Raw genomic sequence first — 14,332 nt, 5'->3', positions numbered from 1 at the left:
CACAGAGTCTTAGCTACGCTGCGGTCATCGTTCACAGAAAACGGAAAAATCGCGTCCAAAGTGCTCGACGGCGGACGCGCATAAAGGAGGTAGAAAAGGCTATATCCTGTGGTCTCGTGGCGGGCGGTATTATATGCGTACGTAATGAATAGCAAGATGGCGTCCCAGTTTTTGTGTTTGGAATCAATGTACATAGCTATCATGTTCGTAAGTGTCTGATTGGTGCGCTCAGTGAGGCCGTTCGTCTGCGGATGGTAAGGGGTTGAGTGACGAAGCTGCGAGAAAGAATTCCGGAGCAGTTCTTCGACAACATCGGCGGTGAATTGGGGCCCACGGTCGCTGATGATGACGCGAGGCGGGCCGTGGCGGAGCAGAATACGGCGCAAAAGAAAGTTTGAGACCTCGGTGGCAGTAGCTGATGGGAGCGCAGCGGTCTCTGTGTAACGGGAGAGGTAGTCCACGCAGACAATTATCCAACGGTTACCGTGCGCTGACCGTGGGAATGGACCGAGCAGGTCGATACCAACTTTCTCGAATGGAGAGTGCGGTGGGTTTACCGGGTGCAGTTGGCCAAGTGGCCTTGACGCAGGAGTCTTGTGCTGTTGACATTCGGGGCAACTGGCGAGGTATCGTTCTGTCACCTGACGCATTTTGGGCCAGTAAAAGCGCTGGCGCGTGCGGTGAAGCGTCCGAGCAAGTCCCATGTGGCCCGCAGTGGCATCGTCATGCATAGCTTGGAGAACCGAAGTAAGCAAGCTTTGGGGAACCACAAGAAGCGATCGCGAACCGGTTGACGAGTAATTCTTTTTGTAGAGTAACCTGTCGTGCACACAGAAGGAGCTGCGCGTTGGACTTTACGTGCTGAATCGAACAGTGATGCAAGGTGCGGATCTTGCAGTTGTGCTTTCCTGAATGTACTGAGGTCGGGAAACTCCGTGGTCACAGCTGCAAGATAGTCGCCGAGGTTATCAGAATCGCCGTCTGTTGTTTCCATTGGGAGGCGGGAAAGACAGTCGGCGTCGGAATGTTTGCGGCCGCTCTTGTAGGTGACCGTAAAGTTGAATTCCTGAAGACGCAAAGCCCACCGTGCAAGACGGCCTGAAGGGTCGCGGAGGTTCACAAGCCAACAAAGTGAGTGATGGTCCGTAACTACGGTAAAGCTGTGGCCGTACAGGTAAGAACGAAAGCGTTGAGTCGCGAATATGACTGCCAGGCACTCTTGCTCCGTGAGCGTGTAATTACGCTCGGCTTTGCTCAGCGAACGACTGGCATAAGCAATAACGTGTTCACGGCCGTCATGACGTTGAACTAGCACGGCACCAATTCCCACTGCGCTAGCGTCCGTGTGAACTTCTATAGGGGCCAGGCGGTCGAAATGGCGCAGGATTGGACCCGATGTAAGCACAAACTTCAACTGGCGGAAAGCTTCTTCACATTCTGGAGTCCAGATGAAAGGGACGTCTTTTTGAAGCAGGCGCGTTGGGGTGACGCAATGTCAGCAAATCTGGGCACGAAACGTCGAAAATACGAGCAGAGGCCAAGAAAACTTCTTAAATCCTTTACAGACTGTGGCTCTTTGAAGGACGCAACAGCCTCAGTCTTGTTCTGGTCTGGTCGCACACCATCCTTGTCAACCAAAAGGCCTAAAACAAGGGCTTGGCGCTCGCCGAAGCGACATTTTTTTGAGTTCAATACGAGGCCTGCGTTCTGTATGCAGTCAAGCACAACAGCTAGGCGGGAATTATGCTCGTCGAAAGTGCGACCGAAAATGACGACATCATCCAGATAGCACATGCATATGTTCCACTTCAGACCACGCAAAACTGTGTCCATGAAGCGTTCGAAGGTGGCAGGCGCATTACACAAGCCAAAGGGCATAACATTAAATTCGTATAGTCCATCTGGGGTGACGAAAGCCGTCTTTTCTTTGTCGCTTGGATGCATAGGAATCTGCCAGTATCCGGATCTTAAGTCGACGGAAGAACAGTAAGAAGCTGAGTGGAGGCAGTCAACAGCGTCGTCAACCCTTGGTAGAGGATATACATCCTTTTTTGTGACAGCATTCAGGCGGCGGTAGTCAACGCAAAACCGCCAGGAGCCGTCTTTCTTCTTCACCAAAATAACGGGCGCTCCCCAAGGACTCGAGGACTCCTGAATCACGCCTTGCTTCAACATTTCGCCGACTTGGTCGTTAATAACTTTGCGCTCGGATGGTGATACTCGATAAGGTTTCTGCCTAATTGGTGGTGCTGATCCGGTATTTATGACGTGGTGCGCCCGGGATTTTGGAAACGACAGCGTGGAGCGGGTCTGGGAAAAATCAAATACGGCAGAGTACCGGGAAAGAATCCTCAACAGAGACCGGCGTTCGTCAGAGCGGAGAGATTTATCAATCATTCCAATGAACTTTGCTTCCTGGGGAGAAAGATCCAGAGAATGAACTGGGGCCTCGGTCAGTGCAGAAATTGCGGTTGGGGCATATTCGTCGTACGAAGCAATTTTCATGCCCTGGGGAAGCACGGTGGTTTCGTTCGAGCAGTTCACCACCCACAATCTGGCACAGCCATCAGCAACTGAGACGATACAGCGCGGAACAAGTAGGTTCTTTTTGGCACAGCGTTCATGTACTGGCTCCACCAAGGCTTCGAACGTGCCTGAACGTATTGTGGGCGAAGTAACAACAATAAATCTTGCCGAAAGTGCTGGTACGGCACAGTCTTCCAATACAGAAAGAGCGGCGATATCAGTACAATCGTCCATGAGTGGTGAAGGAACATCATCTGGCAGGTGGATTTCTCCATTCGCGCAATCAACAGTAGCGCCACACTCTTTTAGTAAGTCAATACCCAATATGACATCGTGTGTGAAATGGGGGAGTACAGTGAATGCTGTCTTGAACACCTTTCCACCGAGATGCACTCCTGCTAAACAAGTCCCAAGCGGACACAACACTTCGCCTGCAACTCCACGAAATGTAACAGGTTGATCCCAATGAAACATCACCTTTCGTCGTAAACTCTGTTTAAATCTCAAACTCATAACCGAAACCGTAGACCCAGTGTCCACCAAAGCGCTTACGGGAATTCCGTCAATAATAACGTCCACTTTGTTCTTTAACATTAAGACAGGCAGAGGTATCTCCGAAAAAGACTGTCCCGCGACCTCACCCCCATTGGCCGCGCCGGCTAGTTTCCCGGCGGGGGCGAGCGACGTCGTGGAGAGGGGGACCGCCATATGCGCTGAGTCGGGGGTGTGACACTCCTGTCAGAGGCCGGAGAGTTGTTGCGACGAGATTGCTGGAATGCCTCCTGTCTAGGTGAAAGTGGTGACTGCGGATGTCCGTAGCCCCCAAAATCGCGAGGGTAGGTAGTGCGCGACAACACCGGCCGTTGTTCGAATCTCGGTGTTTGGCGACGGCGGCGGCAATAACGCGCAAGGTGGCCAACGCATCCGCTAAAATAGCAGACAGGAGGTTCTCTCCGAAACTCGGTCTGACCGTCTCTGTACTCGAGGTTAGGGCGTCCGACATAGCTTGGGTACTGGGATAGGTATGGAGGGTTGAGGTGCTCATTACGGCTCCTCCTATCCCGGTCGACGTGAGGTGCCAGATCCCGGGGATCCACGAACGTCATTGAGTTGAAACGGGTGTTCCTGGTTGGAAAAGCGTTCAAGGGCTCTTCTTGCATTGCACAGCCATCGCGAACGTCATCAGCCCGCTGAGTCAACTCTGCGTGTCGTACGAGTTCTTCTCGCACGATACGCCGCACAATCTCAGCGAGGTCGCCTGACGCGGCCACATGGACTGCAGCGACCGTGGTGACATTGGCAAGACGTCCAAACTTGGTCGTAACGCGCCGCATCTTCAAAACTTCAAACATCCTGCAGTGCTGGATCACATCGGCCGTAGTGTTCAGCTGACCTTTGCTTATCAGGAAGTTGTAAACATCTTCGGCAATACCTTTAAGAAGGTGACCCACTTTGTCTTCCTCAGACATCGCCGAATTTACGATCCGGCAGAGCTGCAGCACGCCTTCAATGTATGCCGTGCATGTTTCCCCCGGGAGTTGAGCTTTTTGTAGCAAGGTCTGTTCGGCGTTTTTCTTTTTGGCTTCGGAGTCACCAAAACGCTTCCTGATTTCCGTTACAAAGCTATCCCAACTGGTGACGGTTGATTCATTATTTTCGAACCAAATCAACGCTGTGTGAGTCAGGGAAAACGGAACATTGTCGAGCTGCATGGTCGCGTCCCATCGGTTGTATCGGCTTACACGTTCGTAGTGCCGTAGCCAATCGTCGACATCCTCACCGGATTCGCCAGAGAAATCGCGGGGCTCTCGTGGATGTTGCAAGGTGGTCAGTGGAGCCACGCGCTGAGCTGGTTCGTTGGGCATCTCCGGCAGCGATGGTGGCAGCCCAGCGACTCGTCGGCTCCGGCGAAGAACCTGGGTGTGCTGATGATCCGTCGTGGCGTACCCCGCACCCTCCACCACAATTGTTACGTGCGGGGAGCGACGGTTTATTGAAAAGTCAACAAAGGGGTAGCTCAGTATGTCCGACTGCAGCCGCGAACGCTAGCAACCTCGTCTTTCTCTACCTTGCCAGCACATTCCCTTAAATTCGTTGGTCAATTACTTGGGACACTTGACCTTGTGCACCGTGAGTAGACAGCGTAACAATATTGTTTGTATAGAGCAAATTCTCTTTGTATGTATTGTCACATTTAGCACCGGTATTGTTAATGCCAGGTATACATACTTATTGTATAACGCTGTTTACCTTTGCAGTGCGGAACGGTGCTGCCTACGTGACAAGTTTTTTTTTAGGCGCAGTATTTCAGTGCGTGCATGGCTCGCGCAGACTGAACGGGAAACTGCACTCTGTAGTCCATAAGGGCCCCGAGGCGACGAAGGCTAAGCTGCCGTTTCTTGTTTAGGGTGGGTGAGAGCATTCAGTGATGTTCTTGGACTCATGCTTCCCCACCACGCTTGAAAAAATGAAGCCTTTGCAGCAGATCCCCGCGCCACTCATCCACGAAGGCCCCCCCATGAAGATGGCAGGGAAGTGGAACTTCCGTTGGCGTTTGGAGAAGGCGGATGCAGACAGGCCACTTCTGGCCTTCCGTGGGACAATGGGGTGAGTAAAAGTTTGCACTGATGTCCTAATGCGATACTATATTTTGCGCTACTTTCACAACAGCAACCATGCCTTGCTTTCAATTAAAAACCGTTATCCTTCCTGACTATGCGCCTTCATGCATGCATCAGAACGTATATTTACGCAAAAAACGACAATTGTATTGGTGTACGTTGTTTATGTCATGATGAAGGTGACTTCTATTTCAGCATTCTTGTTTTTTTGTAGTTATGCTCAGCCTGTCACTCGTTTTGAGAACTACGGGCTAAAGGCCGCTGCAAGGCATTGCAGGCAGAATCCTAAATCTTTTTTTCTGGGGCAGCGGCAGCGAACTTGATGTTGAACATTTTGATTGGGACGTCAGCCAGGTATTACCGCTATGCCAAATCTTAATAGTTACGTCCATTTGAATGAGCCCATTCATTTGGCCTACTACATTCTTCTCAACCACAAGTAGAACATAAGTGATTTCATTCTTGCAGCTTGTGGTCAAGACTTGCAGTCCCTAATGTTGGTTTCTTTTCCCGTGTGCGTTCAGAATCCAGCGAGGGTTTTCGCTGCAGTTGCAGTACACCCACGAGTTTCAGTATGAACAGGCCAGGCACCAGCGCTTGCAGGTGGGTAATCGTTCGATTTTGACGTAATTCAAATAATTAGCGACGGTGTTAGTGTTGAAAGTCCAAATGCGGGTTGTTGTAGTTCGAAATGTTTTGGAGCTCAATCAATACCCATGAGCCCGCCTGGTATCCGCAGCTGATTCCGGCCAAGTCCATCCCTGCAGATCTCACCTATGGCCCACAGTCCTCCGGAGTACTAATCCAGCAAATCCTGGCCCCTCCCTCCACCAGCGTGCCTCCTTAATCACTTACTTCAATGAAGTATGCTTGCTTCCCTTCCAGTGCAGTAACGTACTTAACCCACCCAAAACAATAACATGGCCTCTTGGCTGAGCGTCAATTACTGCCAGACACGTAGCAGGCTTCCTTTTCGCATAAGTGGAGATTGTAAATTTTCCCTAAAAACGTGTTGACATTTTGCAGCTACCCTGCCGACAGTGGTTCGAGACGCACCCACAGCATCGTCACGCAAATGTCAACTAGTTATGCCCTCCTGGTCAAATTTAAAAAAAGAGATTGAGTGGTTTTGTGTTTATTGCCTCACAAATATTCATGTATTCCACTTTATGCAGGGCGGTTAACCTCTATTTACGTATTTTCTGAATAGAAATGCATGCTAGCACCTTATAAATACGTTTCTTCGTGTGGTATTCTACATGCAGCCAGAGAATAAAACTTACAGCTCTACATAACTTGTCGGGCTCATTAATATTTTAGGCCAATTGAGTAAATCTTCATTTGTGCGGTTGTTGACACATCATTACTATTTTTTACACACATGCATCCTTAATGGTGCAAAAAAGTAACTTCAGGATTAACGTGTGTTAGAAACAAAAGGGTAATTGCTCTCTGCGTATGCACTGCTTTTCGGGAAACCACGTGTCATTTCTGAACATGGCGGGATGTGTTGAGGCGTGTCGCTGAAAACCTGCAACGGGTGGCATCCTGTGTTGGATGCCACCCGTATATTCATAGCTGTGGGTTTCATTCGCCTGTTCACCGCCATCGGGATGCTCACCGCCATATTGCAGACAGCGGTACAGGCAGTGCACGCCTTCGCTGCTGTACTGCACTCATCATGATTATTACAGAGGTAATCAGGTGATCCCAGCAGTTATCTGTCAGATCATCATAGTCAGTGGCAGTAAAAAAAGCTCTTCCCTATTTTTGTTTCTTCTAGGCTGTAGAATGTTTTTGTTTCGCAAATTTACGTCCGTGTGTTTAAAGTAGAAGCCGGAGAGTGGCTTTCGTCCTTTGTTCCATCTCATTTCACTGTTTATACACAGCAGTAGGGACGCGCAAAATTATTAACCTGTTTATCAGTTTTTGCATTTTTAACGCCAAACAAAGGGCAGACTCTGTTGTTCCGTCCATCTCGTTCCACATTCCGTATTTATTATTTTGTTGATACAAAGCTACTTACATTGTGTATATTACTTACGGCGATTTTGATTACAGGCCGTGCGTGGCTTTTGTTATCTACTGCAATACTAATTGCACTGTTTCTGAATACTAGCCAGCTGAATCAGAGTTACATACATGCTTTCGACATTTTTGCCTAGTTGACTACACGTCCAGTGTGGCTTTTTTGTCCGTTTTATCTGGGTGCTCCAGCAACACTCATTGCACTGTTTGTAAATACTAGTCACTTGCAATTATGCGCACTAGAGCAGGCCCATATTTTAGATGCTAAGCATCTCATGCTCGGGGCTGTGTCCCTCCCTCCCTCGTTGTGGTGGTCCGCCTTCCGCACTCTACTGCGCATGCACGTCAGCACAGTCAACTATAAAAAGAAATAGCTAGGCGGCGCCTGGTTTCGATCCCACGACTCTCTGGCCGCAACAGAATGTACGTGGCGCTCTTCCCACTGCGCTACAAACCGAGACGGGAGCATGTGCTAAGAACGCACTTTATGTCCTTCACTCATTCAAACTACTTCAAGAAGGTACTGATAAAACGACGGCATGCGAAGCTGAACGTTAACAGAAACGACGAACTAAAAACTAATGGGAACTTCAGTCGACCCTATGGCTGCTTCGCAAACTCCCCAGGAATCCCCTACGGGAAGCTGGTGTAATTTGTTCGTTTTGTCATGTGATCTTTGTACTTATAAAACATTATGGTGCCATGAGATAGGCTATTTTAAAACAAATGTCAATGCAATACGCATAAACCCCACATCTCTAAAGAGAAAGCAGAGAAAACCAGCTAAGCAAAACAACGAGGGAACATGATGCAAAGTACATGAAATAAATATTTACATCACAACATAGAAACTGGGCCCACCAAAGTCAAGCGTATGAGATTTTACTCCTTGAGCAAGTCTACGAACTACATAACATTCTAAACTTTGAGCGAGCAAGGATTTTTTGTCATTTATGGTACAGGGGGAGACGAGCAACTTATAGTTGCTGGCATGCGCCGAAAAAAAAGAGGCAAGCGTAAGAGGGTGATAATGTCCTTCATGTCTCTGAGGCAGAACCTACGAATAAAGGAAGCAGAAGTAAATGTTTCTGGGTTCCAAAATGGGTGAAAGATGCCAGGTTTAATTTTCTGCATTTCTGTAATGCCATAATCTTTTCTTTTATTCATCACTTTGAAAAATCATGAAACAAAAGGTTACTCGCCAAATTGGTTCAATTTTGTCGATGTTGTCTTTACCAGTTCTTATTGAACTTTAAGCAACAGCTATCCTTAAATAGTGATTTCTCGGTCTTCTATTTTACAGAACCATGAAGCACACATTTTGTGAATATCGTAATGGTGGTGGTGTCAAAAATACATGTCGAAACGCGCGTATAATGCGTTTGGAAGTAAAGCTATCCAACAGTTATTTGACCAAAAGAGGTTGCTGTGGAACGGTTGTGGTAGCGCTTAGTTTTGCACTTCTCTGCCAAATTCGATGCGTACTCCACAGTCTTCTTGTGATACAGGCATGAGCATTAATTTGGATACCTCTTTAAATAAATGGGGTTTCATTCGTGAACTTCGCATCAAAAGAAAGAAAGAAATGAACACGCTCATATAAAACAAATCTCGACCCCTATGTGCATTCACAAGGCCATAAAACACAAAAAGTCAGTGGTTATCTCAGACCAAACGATGTATTGCAGCGGCTTCAAAAACACGCTTTGAATCAAAACAGGATCTTTTTCTTGTCCTTCTGAGCCAAGCAGTGTACAGGCAAAAAATAAAACAAAAATTTCGTGCACAAAATGATACAGCCCCGGTTCTTCACAAACACGGTTAAACAAAACAGCAGCACACGGATGTATTATCCGTTCAACTACTGCCAAACACCGCATAGCCATCAATAAATATTACAGTAGATAATTCAGTGCGCCCAGACCTGGTTAACAATGCGGTATCACAATCCTTGCAGATACGCCCAATCTTAAGAGGTACACACAAAAGCCCTTGCCACAATTCTGCCCTGTGTTTCGGGCAGTTCTGAAACGGGAAAGTTGTGGTGCGGGGACCTGCACAATCTTCTGGGTCACAACATTTGCGTCATTGCACTCGTTCTCATCTTCACTGCTGCTGCCGGCGCTATTATCGGAGGGGTTTTAACCAGCAGGGGTTGTAATGCGTACAAAACGGTACAGTGATGTTGCATCTTCACGAGGCTGATAGTAAAGGATTCTGTGGTGTTAGACGAAACAAACGCGGCTTTTGAGCACCCCAATGCAGGGCTCCACCACACACCTCATCGAAGCTTCCGATGGCGGGAATGGAGGTCATAAGCCACGGCTTTATTGGGTAGGCATCATAATACAAAAAAACCTTCACTTGATTCTACACGTTTCCCGGCATTAAACGACGGTGAGAATGTGAAGCCCGCCACACAAAGGCGTGGCGCAACGAATCAGCCAAGCCGAACCGTACTTTCGAAATTTTTATGTTAGCGTCGCAAACCTAAAAGAAATATGAAACGGAAATATTTATATACTGAAAAAAAATACTTTACATTGTTTACTATCCAAAAGGTCAGCCAATTGGCTCACCTTTTCAGCACCTCGTTACTTTCAGCAGCTTCAGCACCTTGGGCACCTTCAGCACCTCGTCACTTACAAGTGTCAAGGTGCTGAAGAGGTTGCCCTGGGAAGTGGAAAGGCAAAATTATGCTTTGCATGAATAATTTACTTTTCTGACTACTTGTTTCACCAATGACCAAAACATATAAGATCGCAGATTACAAGCACCAGTTATGACGACGTTCGGAACATGCATTCGCCTCTAACGTTTTGTATCTTTCGCGGTTGTGCTTATTTTGGTTCAAAATGGTGGGGCTTCTAAATATTTTGCTTCCGCAAACAACGACGCCAGAAATACGTCGTACCCAGTAAGCTACAATGATGCCATATGCAGCACAAGGCGATGAGCCGAGTCAGAGAACAACATATATATTTAAGACACAAGGAAGCAGCTGTCCGGCCACCGAAAGCGATGCTTGAGAGAACGATCGGACGCCTTCTGAGCACTCACCACACGGGCCACGAGGCTGGCACAGTGAGCCTCACAGAGGAGCTTCGTCTTCCTCGGCGATTGCCACTCACCGCTTCTAGTGGTGCGCCAGGGAGTTTCTTTGAGCAGTGCAAGGTACCAAGCATTTGCGCGATGGTTTTCTGAATCTACAGTGGTACCATCATACGCCTTGCCTTGATGGTGATGGCTAAGGGAGGCGTGAGAAAAAGAGCGGTGATCTGGACTGATGGCTTGATGATCTCACAGAACAATTCCTCCAGCAGGATTTGTAGCGCAGGTGGACACGGCGTTGTGGCTGCTGCTTTATTTAGCAGCCGGAACGTTCCGCGAGGGAAACGTCCAACACGGAATGTTCGTGGGGAGTCGGTACGTTTGTGATAGAATCGTTAAGTTGGGCCCGCTGGGAAATGGATAATGTGCTAGGGGTCGCCCGCACGTCCGAAAGGAGATAGGCAAGCGTTGTATAAAAAACCTCTCGAAGAACAGCTTGATCGACCGCGGCTTCTATCGACCGCGGCGACGCAGTAGCTGTGAAGGATTGCGATCACTGAACACTTCGTATTGTAGAAGCTGCAGCCATCGTTTCGAAATTGTCGTACGCTTGATGAGTTCACTCATAAAGGTGTCGAACGGGGGCGTCGCCGGTGGAGAAACATTAAGTTTACGAAACTTGGTTGCGACCTCGCGAAGCGACGCGGACGCAGGGTGACTAAATATTTGACGCTGCGGATATATCCGCGCTATGGCAAACTGATTACCTGGGCGAGCCAGAGGTTCGGTTTCGGAGGCCAGTACTGGTGAAGGCGCAGAGATAGTACCGCCACATCACCCTGAGCTACAGAGGATGCTCGATTGCTGTCATCTTCAGCTGTGGCTCTTAGCTGGCCCTCCGAAATGTGGTGATTGTCTCCAGCCATAGTCCGCAGTCCTTTGTGACACATTCTGTGGAAGCAGAAGGCAGTGGGAACACCGAACCATAGAACCATACATATATTTAGGACAGAAGGCAACAGGTAATGGGCCAGCGGCGGCAATGCCTAGCCGATTACTCGGAGTCACTAGGAGCTCTCCCAGCTCACGCCACTAGGTTCCTGAAGTGCGCCTCAGAGCACAGCATCGTCGTCTGCAGCGATGCTGGTGCAAGTTTAAGCACGTTGCACACCTTCCTGCGCCAAACTCTCGGGCTAGCGCAGGATCTACGTTCTGTATGTTCGAGATGACCACCACCTCGTGACAATAGGATTTTCCCGCGCCGCACAAAATTACGCTTCACAGCTGCGTTCTGAAGCGTTCAGGGGAACCGCACCCAGCCCCTGATTCACCCAATCTCCGACAGTGGCTGCACCACATCTTGAATGCTGCGACTGACGGAGGACAGCGACTTGTGCTGAGGTTTCATCGCTGCCGACAATGTGTCGAATACTGCCGGTAGCAAAGAACCTCAGAAAACAAACAACCTTCGTGTCCGTTGACAGCCCGTTGCATATCGAGGCCTAATGCATTCTTCTGGTTTGTCACACAGCATACCCGCAGTGCTCTTGCGAGCCTGAAGCGACGTTTGAAGTCGAGGTTAATCAGAAAAAAAAGACTGACTGTCTACATGTTCATACATAGATTCGTGAATCTCTGTCTAAACGCTAAAATCACGATCACAGGCGGCATAAACAGAGCCATTTTGTATTCCGAAGGACTTCCAACCCCACTGGATGTGGCCCCTCTTTCTAGGCCCTGCGGGCTTCATGATTTCAAATAATCACAGGCGGGACTTATCCGGGCATGGCAGGATGGGTGAGGGTTTTGCGCTGAGTCAACCGCGTGAGACACCGCTGGAAGTCAAGCCCGCAGGTTGTCCTCCGGCCAGCGTGCCGCACCCAGCAGGACTGCTCCCACAAGACCAGAAAAACAGCATTTCTGAAAGGTTTCTGAACTGCTTTTAGAGCAACCAACGCTGGTAAGGATATCCGTGAGAATAAATGGCGGCACGCAACTTGGAATTCCGTGAGTATATCTGTGGATTCTTTGCAAGTGGTGGCCGCTATAGCGATAGCAACTTTCTGGGGTGTTTCTATGAACGCCATGAGTGTTGTAACTGCGAATAATTCTTTTTCGTTGGCGGCTGTCACACCTCTGCTGTGGGAAAATTTGTGGGAGTATGGGGATGCGTCTGCATACAGACGGGAGCGGAGGGGATGGTACTGCATAGGGATTGGTGGTGCCTATGCTGCTCGTCATTCTTTGTTATGCTTAGGTTGGGTGCATGTTACGAGGGATTGGTGCCATGTATTGTCGAATCGTTATGACAATGCTTCTCTTCTAATTTTCTGTTGCGGGTCGAATATCTGTGCTGAAGGAGAGCATTTCTTCCTGTGGTGGTGCTACAGAGGTTTGTACGCTGTGAAAGTTGATACACTTCTTCGATTTCCTTCAACGTATTGTTAATGCCAAGTTGTAGCATAGCCTCCTTTATATTTCTGTGCCTGCGACGTCGCCAGGAGAACAATAGGAGGGCTCCGTCGCTCGAGTTGCGGAGAGCCACCGCTCACTTTGGTGGGGGCACCACTTACGTAGAGTGCCTAGGCTGCCGAGGCCGTCGGCGCGCCGATGGCGAGCGCGCAGCACTGCCGGCAGGCGCCGGTTAACGCACCATTATAGAGCTCTCTTGCTGGCAGGTTGCGTGCTTCCTAACAAAAGCTGTGCTGGTGGAAATACGGGAAGAGCTACAGCCCTTATTCAAAGGGTTCCAGTGGTTCCAAGCGTAAGAGCAATATTATACGGCCGAGAATCGAACCAACATCATGAGTAGCAGCCCGACGCCTTCACAGATAGCGGTGGGCACTGTGCGGAATGGGCTTACGATTACCACGACCCAAAAAAGAACTATAAAAGAAGGAAAATAAAATGCTTAAGTGCATATAAACCTGCTGTTACAAACAGCATCGCTTTTTTTTTGTTGGAGAAGCCCGTAATGGATGTCGTGACGCACAAGTCTTTTTTTTTTTCTCCAGCGTGCGGCATACTAAGTAAAACAGATGAAACAGGCAGGAAAGCATGGTAAGTTGGAATGGGATGCAACCCAGTGGGCAGAAAACAAGACCAGGCAACTCATTGAGTGAAAACCAAACAGCACTCCAACATAAATTTATTCTGGAGACCAAGAGGCTGTTTTTAACGCTTTACATAGTTTCTGCAAAAAAAGGCTTTTTGAAAAATGACTTATACACGTCATTTTTGCCGGTGGCTGCAGAGGCATAGTTTACAAGTAGTGGCCTGATAAATTTCAGGCAGATAAGCTGTGCCAGCTCCTTGTGGTGGGGCCGTTCACTGTGGGGGCAGCTGAGGCCAGAATCAACAATGGGAAGTACAGCCGATTCCTGAAGTGTCCTCAATGGCTTCTTCAACTTCGGTTCCTCTTTCAGGGCAGTTTCTACGAACATGCGCAGGATGTCCAAGGCATAGACGAGCTTATCCGAAGGGTACATTAGTCCGTCTCTGTCTTGGTTCCGTGTTAATTGCTGGAGTGCCTGATCAGACAGTGGCTTCGTAGTCAGCGAACAGCAGATGTCGCACATCACTTGTTCCTTGATGACACGTACGGGCAACGTAGCCACCCACGTACACTGGCTGAAGGCTGCAGCGTTGGCAAACTTGCAGGCACCCTGGCCAGCTACATGCGCAGCTTCTAGTGGCACCTCACCTGAGCCGTGGCAGGCTTCGGTCGCATTGAGCAGAAGCCCCTTGCTGGGCTCAGGCTGTTCATTGTGCAGCCCATTGCTTCCTTCCGACGATGAAGCAATCCCAGTTTTCAATAGCTTCTCAAACCCAGACATGGCCGAACGAACATCTAACTTGTCATTCGAACCCAGTGATCTCCGAAGGGTGCCGAACATAGATTCTACGGGATCACTACTGAACTTCCTGGTTATGACAGGTCTCTTTCCTCATCACTCCGGCGTCCGAAACAAAAGAACCATGTACTAAAGGGTGCAGGTACTCAACACTGCACGTGGAGGAGAAGCAACGTGCGATTCTGCAAGAACTGGGTTTGGGAGTAGCACGCCAGAACGCTCGTAACGGCTAGTGCGGGAACAGAGATCGGC

General features: G+C 48.9%; 1 pseudogene; it reads right to left on the bottom strand.

The window, feature by feature from the left end:
• The window catches only part of LOC144175467 (uncharacterized), a 76,879-nt pseudogene extending 62,817 nt beyond the window's left edge, over positions 1-14,062 (bottom strand).
• Positions 14,063-14,332: the final 270 nt, after the last annotated feature.

Source organism: Haemaphysalis longicornis, unplaced genomic scaffold (genome assembly GCF_048455015.1).
Source record: "Haemaphysalis longicornis isolate Haplotype H1 unplaced genomic scaffold, Haemaphysalis longicornis Haplotype H1 scaffold_3, whole genome shotgun sequence".
NCBI classification, from domain to species: Eukaryota; Metazoa; Arthropoda; class Arachnida; order Ixodida; family Ixodidae; genus Haemaphysalis; species Haemaphysalis longicornis.
This window is presented reverse-complemented; position numbering and strand designations above follow the sequence as displayed.